Here is a 7,324-nt window from a genome sequence, read left to right as displayed (position 1 = left end):
CACCGCCCCGCCCCGGGGCCCGAGGGAGTTTACAGCCTTGCTTCTTGGATTGATGGCTTTCAGATCAATGCTAATCTCTCTTTATCAGAAGAAGCTGGAACATGCTTAGGGGCTTATACTAAACAAACAGAAGTTTCAGAAATTATCTTTTCTCCTCTTGTCTTCAATTACCCAAAACTGTGGGTGGATTGGCTTATCAGCAGGGGCTAGGACATGGGGACACCAGGAGTGCTCAATGGGCAGAGCTGAGACTCTGACACCTTTGTACTTGTGCCCCTTTAGGGGATACCCGCCATCCAGCCTTGGGCTACCTGTGCCCACGGATTTACATGAGGGCTGAGGAGCTCCCTGGGAGGAGACCCATGGCCACAATCAAAGCTCTGACAGAAGCAGGTGTGTGTGGCAGAGGGAGGGAGAAGGAGGAAGGAGGAAGGGAGCCACTGGCAAGGCACTCAGCATTTCTCCCAGAGGGTAAGGGATTTGGCATGGCATCGCGGACTCCCCAACAAGGCCAGGAAGGGGGACACAAGGATTAGTGGCTGCTGTTGGAACCTGCCTTCATCCTGGTGGTCCTTGTGGGAACCACAGGAGTTGGCTCGCAGATGGCTAATGTGGCCTTGCCGTGGGGCTCCTAGACCGTGTGTCATCCAGTGCCCAGCGAGCCTTCTCATCTGCAGACACGTGACAAGCGGTGGCAGCCCTGGGAGGTCCGCCTGCACACGCGGCAATGCAACAGCCCGAGCTCCACGGCAGAGCCTCGGAGAGGCAGAGGGACAGCTGTGTCAGATGCTGTCTCCTGCTCAGTGAGATGCCATCAGCATCTCTCACTTTCTAATGGCCAGAGCACTGGCCATGGCTGTGACAGGAAGTGGCACCCACGGCTGACTCAGGAGTGATCATATCACACGCCTGGGGACAGGGAATCCTGTGTGAGCAGGGGGAGGGTTTCCAACTCTCAGCACTGAAGATTAACTGTTAGCGGGACATTGTCCATTTCCGTAGTTGGCAAGACCCGAGAACATTGGATTAGACTAAAATAAGATTGGAGCTGGTGCCAGATAGCGATTGGAAGCGTGGAGAACTGGAAATCTGGTCTTGTGGGAGGGGAGGGCGTGGGGTTTGGTGGAACCTGGGGAGAGAGTGGGGGTGTGCGTAGGGTGCGGGGCTAGGAGTGGGAGAGAACTAGTTCCCTCTTTTGTATGGCTGTCATGGTGCAGAAGGGGCAGATGGTTCTGCAGGGAGGGGCAGCAGGGAGGAAGCAGGACCGATGAGGGAAAGCCTTGGGAAAGAACTTTCTAGCAGGACTGTAGCAAAGGCCAGATGACTGAATGATGCAGACGCTGAGGACCAGTGGTCTCTGGCCTCTGAAGTCTCGCGAACCAATAAAATTAAAATTTAAAAACAATTCTGGCTGTCAACAGAAGTTTAACACCAGATGAGCAAGGAAGAACGTACTCACAGCCCTCCCTAAAACAGGATTTATTGTTCACATTCCAAGAAGAAGAAGGAAAAAACAAAACAAAACAAAACAAAACAGAAGAAAAGATCACAATGTATGCCTTCGGTTTCTGTTCCCATGATGGGCTGTGATGCATCAGTGGCCAGGAAGAAGTCTCACCTGGAAACACGATGCGGATGAACCTGAGAAACACAGCGTCGAGGGAAAGAGATAAGAGACAAATCACAGGGCGCCTGGGTGGCTCAGTGGGTTAAGCCTCTGCCTTCGGCTCAGGTCATGATCTCAGGGTCCTGGGATCGAGTCCCGCATCGGGCTCTCTGCTCAGCAGGGAGCCTGTTTCCTCCTCTCTCTGCTTGCCCCTCTGTCTACTTGTGATCTCTGTCAAATAAATAAATAAAGTCTTTAAAAAAAAATTAAAAAAAAAATAAAAAAGAGACAAATCACAGAACGGGTAAACCACCACACTCTGCCTCTAAAAAGGTTCAAAATCAAGCACAGCCCCAAAATATATTGTGTAGGGGCAGATATAGCTGTGGTAAAACTATTTTTGAAAAGTGAGGGGATTGGAAATACAACTTTAGGTGGTGGTTACAGCTGCAGAGAGGTGGGGGAGGGGGGACAGTCTGCGGGAACCCCCAGGTGGCTCTGACAGCATTGGTCACTTTCGGGTCCAGCACAGGTGGCCTAAGTGCAGGTGTTTGCCTTATGACTTCGTAACATGACATGTATTTTTGTCTGTATGAAATATGAAATACAAATTAAAAAAAAAAAAAACCCAAAGGACATATGCAGAATTACACCAAAAAAGAATGCATCTATTTAAAAAAAAATTTTTTTTTTGGCAATTTCACGGTTATGTCATTGTTGTCTATCCAGAATCCTTTTCATTTAGGCACCTAGACCCACAGTAACACAGAAGTGGAGCTCATACGGCCAACTTGTTCCAGAATTTCCCATCCTTTTCCCCAATCCAGCGTCACATGGGAGTTTGAAGGCCATTCTGTCACTTGTGCAAAGGCAGGAAGTGGAGGGATGGTAGCTCTGGGGGGCAGGGCTTGGGGGAGGCGGGCAGCTGGGCTGGCTGGGAATGCGGTGGGACCAGGAAACGTGCAGATACAATCTGGAATTTGGAAACCAGGCAGAGGTAGGAGGGAAGGGTGTGGTGTGGAGGGCGGCGGGGGAAGGGAGGGCTGTAAGCAGCCTTTGAGAAGGTGAGAGTCCCTTGTGGGGCTGCTCTTAGACCAGAGATGGATTCCCAGTGACACTTTGGCCCTCCTCCAGCTGTGCCCTCTCTGTGCAGGGAGGAGTCCTAGGTCCAAAGGGACGTACCTTCTCAGAGCTTCCCTTGCCCTCTCCTTGGACCCACACCCTGCAACCTGGGAGTTCTCTGCTCGGTGGTCCTGGGCCTGCTTCCTGAGGACAGATGGTGCTGCCCCAGGTGCCCAGGACAGTCACGCACAGGGAGAGTGGGGACCAGCCCCTGTCGCGGTGTGTGTCCAATTCTGAAACAACTATGCCTTCCCTGTGAGGGGCTGTCTCTTGCTCTCAGCTGACCCTTTGTGAGCTGCTCTGTGGGGAGGCCCATGAGGGAAAGGGGCTCAGGGACCCATCCAGCAACCAGCAGGGAGGAACTAAGACCCTCAGTCCACAGCTCCTGAGAAACCGAATCCTGAGTGAGCTTGGAAATGGGTCCTCCCCCACGGGAGGCTTCAGTGGAAAGTACAGCTTAGTGCCAGGACAGATCTGAGCCAGAGGCACCCCACCTAAGCCGTGCCCAGCTTTCCGACCCGGGAAACTGGAAGATAATGAATGTTTGCTGTTTCAAGGCCCTAAATGCTGGCATAATGCATTAAGCCACGATAGATAACTAAGCCAGTGGCTTCCCTCTTCCCTCACCAGCCCCGATGGTTCCTGGTTCCTCTGTCTTCTGCTTTGCTTGCAGTCAGTAGACCTGTTCTCCAACCATCTGTCCCTCGATTTTCTAGGCTCTTCTGGGGCGGGGCAGTGCCTGTCCATCCCATGGGGTCTCTAGGGGAGGGGGGTTCTCTCTTTGTGCCATCCGCTGAGTCTGGGGCATCTCCCTTGGACAGAGGGTGATGGCTCAGCCCAGAGTTGGATCCTGGCAGGTACTAGTTCTGCAAAATTCTGTAGGTTTGCTCTGTGACTCTGGGTGGCCATTTGAGCCCCCTCTGGCTCCCTCCCAGGACGGCCAGGGACGCAGAGCGTGCGCTCTCTCAGGATCACTGCTGCAAAACAGGAAGAGTGACTACAGCTTCTCCTCCCTGGAAAGGAGCCTCTGGTTCGCTTGTCTCCTGGGCCAGCTGCTTCCACCGTTGCCATGGAAAATGAGGATGGTCAGGGGAAGCTCAGAGAAGCTGTCAAGTTGTGGGGGTGGGAGAAAGACAGCCAGACCCTAGCCTCCCACTTTTGGCCGGCACATGACCTCGAAGCTAAGTGCTGTTCCCTCACAAATGCTTCCGCAAGACTGCCTCAGCCTTATTTTTCTACCCCTTCCTCCACTTTTCTGTGCGGGAAGTCCAGGGTCTCCCCCAGAGGAGATGCTCCTGAAGGACACTTGGAAAGAGCAGAGCATAGATAGTGGGAGAACCCGACCTTGGCTTGAGAATCAGACCTTGGTGCAAATCCCAGCTCTGCTTTTCTCTAGCTACCGCGATGTGGGGCAAGTCAATTAATCTGTTTGAGCCTCAGTTTCCTCATCTGTAAAATGGGGCAAGTCATCGATCCTTGAGAGTGTTTTCAAAAACGTTTACTGCGGTTAACATATATATAACAAAAAACTCACCACTGTAACCATTTTTGTGCACAGCTCGGGGGCATTCAAACGTTCACACTGTTGCACAACCATCGCGACCATCCTTATCGGGGCACTGTTATCAGCCCAAACCCCCACTCTGTACCCATGAAGTGGTAACTCCCTGCTTTCCCTTCCCATCAGCCCCGATTATCCGCCTTCTCCTCCCTGTCTCTTTGAACATGACTCCTCTGAGTTCCTCGTGCAAGTGGAATCAGATGGTGTTTGCGCTCTGTGTCTAGCTCTGCTCGCAGAACGGCTGCGGGATGTTGGAGGCGGAAATGCGCGTGTGACAGCTGCAGCTGGAGGAGGCACGTCCTGGGTGCTAAGCTGTTTGTGGATGAGCGACTATCAGGACAGCCCCCTCTGGCTCTGGGTCCCCGAGGCAGAAGGAAGAGGACAGAAAAGGAGGGGTCCGCCTTACATGTGGGGAATCCAAGCCCTGGGAAGGGAAGCAGCTTGCCCAGGGCACGTAAGGCTGGGACTCCAGATTGTCCCGTCCCAAGGCAGGCCATAAGGTTGATGACGGAACCCAGAAGGTCTCTTGTGTCTTCATTGCCACTGCCGCCAGGGACAAATATTCTGTCACTGGGACTTGGTTATTCCCGGGTCTTCATGGGGTCTTCAGTTCCCAGTTCGTTCACACATCTATTCTCTGCTCCTGCCCATCAGCTCCTCAAAAGCTGGGTCCCTTGCTTCTTCATCACTGTGTCCCTCGAACCTTCGGAGCAACAGCATGATGAATAGCTCCCAACTTTAACAGGTGCGCATGGTGCTATAACAGAAAGCAAGTCCATCGGGGCCCCCAGAGCGGGATGTCCTCAAAACCAGAGGCCTCTTTCCCCCAGCCTGCCTCCGCCTGGGCTAGACAGTTGCCTTCCTACAGCCGAGGCTGGGCTGGATCTGGGCTGGCCCCGGGAAGCCTGGCACCTCCCAGACCACGTGCCACCATTGCCAGGACCCCGGGGTGGGGGGATTAGTTATCTACCGTGGCTGTGACAATTATCAAACACTTGGTGACTTAAAACACATGTGTTAATTATCTCATCGTTCTGAACTCAGAAGTCGGACAGCCTGGCCTCAATGACCTAAAACCAAACTGTCAGCAGGGCCGTGTTCCTTTCTGGAAGCTGCAGGCAGCATCTGCTTCCTGGCCTTTTCCGGTTCCAGAGGCTGCTCATGGTGCCTGTGTCCTCAGAGCCACCAGGGAGGGACCGAGTCCTGGCATCACACCACTCCAACCTCTGCTCCTTCTGGGATCCTTCTGTCTCTGTCTTTTGCTGTTAAAGACTCTTGTCTTGGGCTCACCCAGATAATCCAGAATTTTACATTTTATTTTTAAGGTTGGCTGACTAGCCAATTGATGGGCTCAGTTCCTTTTGCCATGTGACATAACACACTCAGGTTTGGGAAGTTGGAATGGGGACGTGCTGGAGTCCCAGTATTCTGCTCCCACGCCTTGTTACAGTCCCCTCCCTGCCCCCGCAGAGATGGATGCGATCACTTTCTGGGGCTCAGGAGTCTGCATTTTACACCTGGGTCAGGGGAGCAGGAAGTGGGGACTAGAATTTCATAGCAGGTGAATGAAAACCCAGGTCTGAAGTGTGGGTGTGGGTTTGTATAATGAAGGTGGGGAGGCAGTCAGGGTACCCCAAAAAAGAGCCCCAGGCTTCTCAGGTGGGTTCTAGTGACTCCTGGAAACTTTCTTTTTCCTGTGCCATCCTGGTCCTTACAGGCTGTGGATGAGTCCCTGGTCACAGATGGAGCTTGTGGTGACAACAGATATTTCCAGGTGTGTCTCTGAGATCCTGAAATGCCTGCATCCTGAGTCAGTCAGGGCGGGCAGGGGGCCCGCTGGAACACGCAGAGGAATCCTGGTGGGAGAGGCGTGTCGCAACCATTTGGAGAGGCGTCATTTTGTCAGAAGACGAGCCGGAAAGCAAGACTCAGAAGATTGGAGGGGGAGGGCCCTGCCTGAAACCCTCTGTCTCCACCGCTCTCAGGAGAACAGAGTTTGAACCCCGTAGCACCTCCCGGCTGCACATTACCCAGTCCCCCCTTGCCTGTTTCTGACCTGCCTCATCAGCTTGCCCTTAACCCCACATGTGTGCCCTTCTGTCCTACCTGCCTCAGGCCTTTTGCACATGCTGTTCCCTCCTTGAATGCCTTTCCCTCTCTCAGCCCCTTGTTACCTTTTACTCATCCTTCAGAAGCCAGCTTCCTGATCATGTTCTCAGGAAAGCTTTCCCGGCCTCCCTAGAGGAGTCTTGATTTCCCCCACGCGAAGCCCTCAAGGGCAGGCTATATTGTCTCTGACAACACTTTTCATGGTTGCATTTCTCTCCCAACAGTCTGTAAGCTCCCTGAGGGCAGGGGCTGCTGTGCCGGCTTAGCATCATGCCTGGTACACAGTGGGTTCTTAAAAATATTTGCCCACTGAATGAAAAAAGACAGATGACTACATTGTCCAAAAGTAGAAGATGCTTCTTTGGAGGAAGTGAGCCCTCCATCTATGAGGAGCATTCAAATGCAACTCGATATTTGCCTGGAAAGAATATCTGTGTAGGGGGTAGTTAAACGTGGGATGAGTGTCTCAGATGAGTTCTCTCGTCCCCTTGGATCCCAAGAAGCTAGAGGGATGGGGGAAATGGTATGAAGCAGCCAAAGTTGACAACTCAACTCTAAAAATTTTACTGTTTATTATTTCACTTTTTTTCCCCTCCACTAAGAAAGCTAAGGAAGGCTGTGGTCTGGGAGGACGATCAGCTTAGCCTGAGCCTAGCGGAGCTCTAGAGTGTGGATCACATCATGGAGATGGTTTCATCTTGAGATAATGGGCGAACTTTCTATATAGGCCATGGCAGTCAGTAGTCCTCGGTGGCTGGGCACTCTGGAGGAGTGACAGGACCTCCCAGGCAAACAGCATCCATTTGGGTGAGGTCAAGAAGAGGGCAGCTGTGACCTGAGGAGCCGATATTCACAGAGGCGGGAGCTGGGTGCACCAACCGGGGGGAAGGAGACGTGGACAGCCCCAGCGGCATCCACCACTCACG

The sequence above is a fragment of the Lutra lutra genome, chromosome 13, assembly GCF_902655055.1.
Source record: "Lutra lutra chromosome 13, mLutLut1.2, whole genome shotgun sequence".
Taxonomy (NCBI): domain Eukaryota; kingdom Metazoa; phylum Chordata; class Mammalia; order Carnivora; family Mustelidae; genus Lutra; species Lutra lutra.
Note: the sequence above shows the minus strand (reverse complement) of the source record.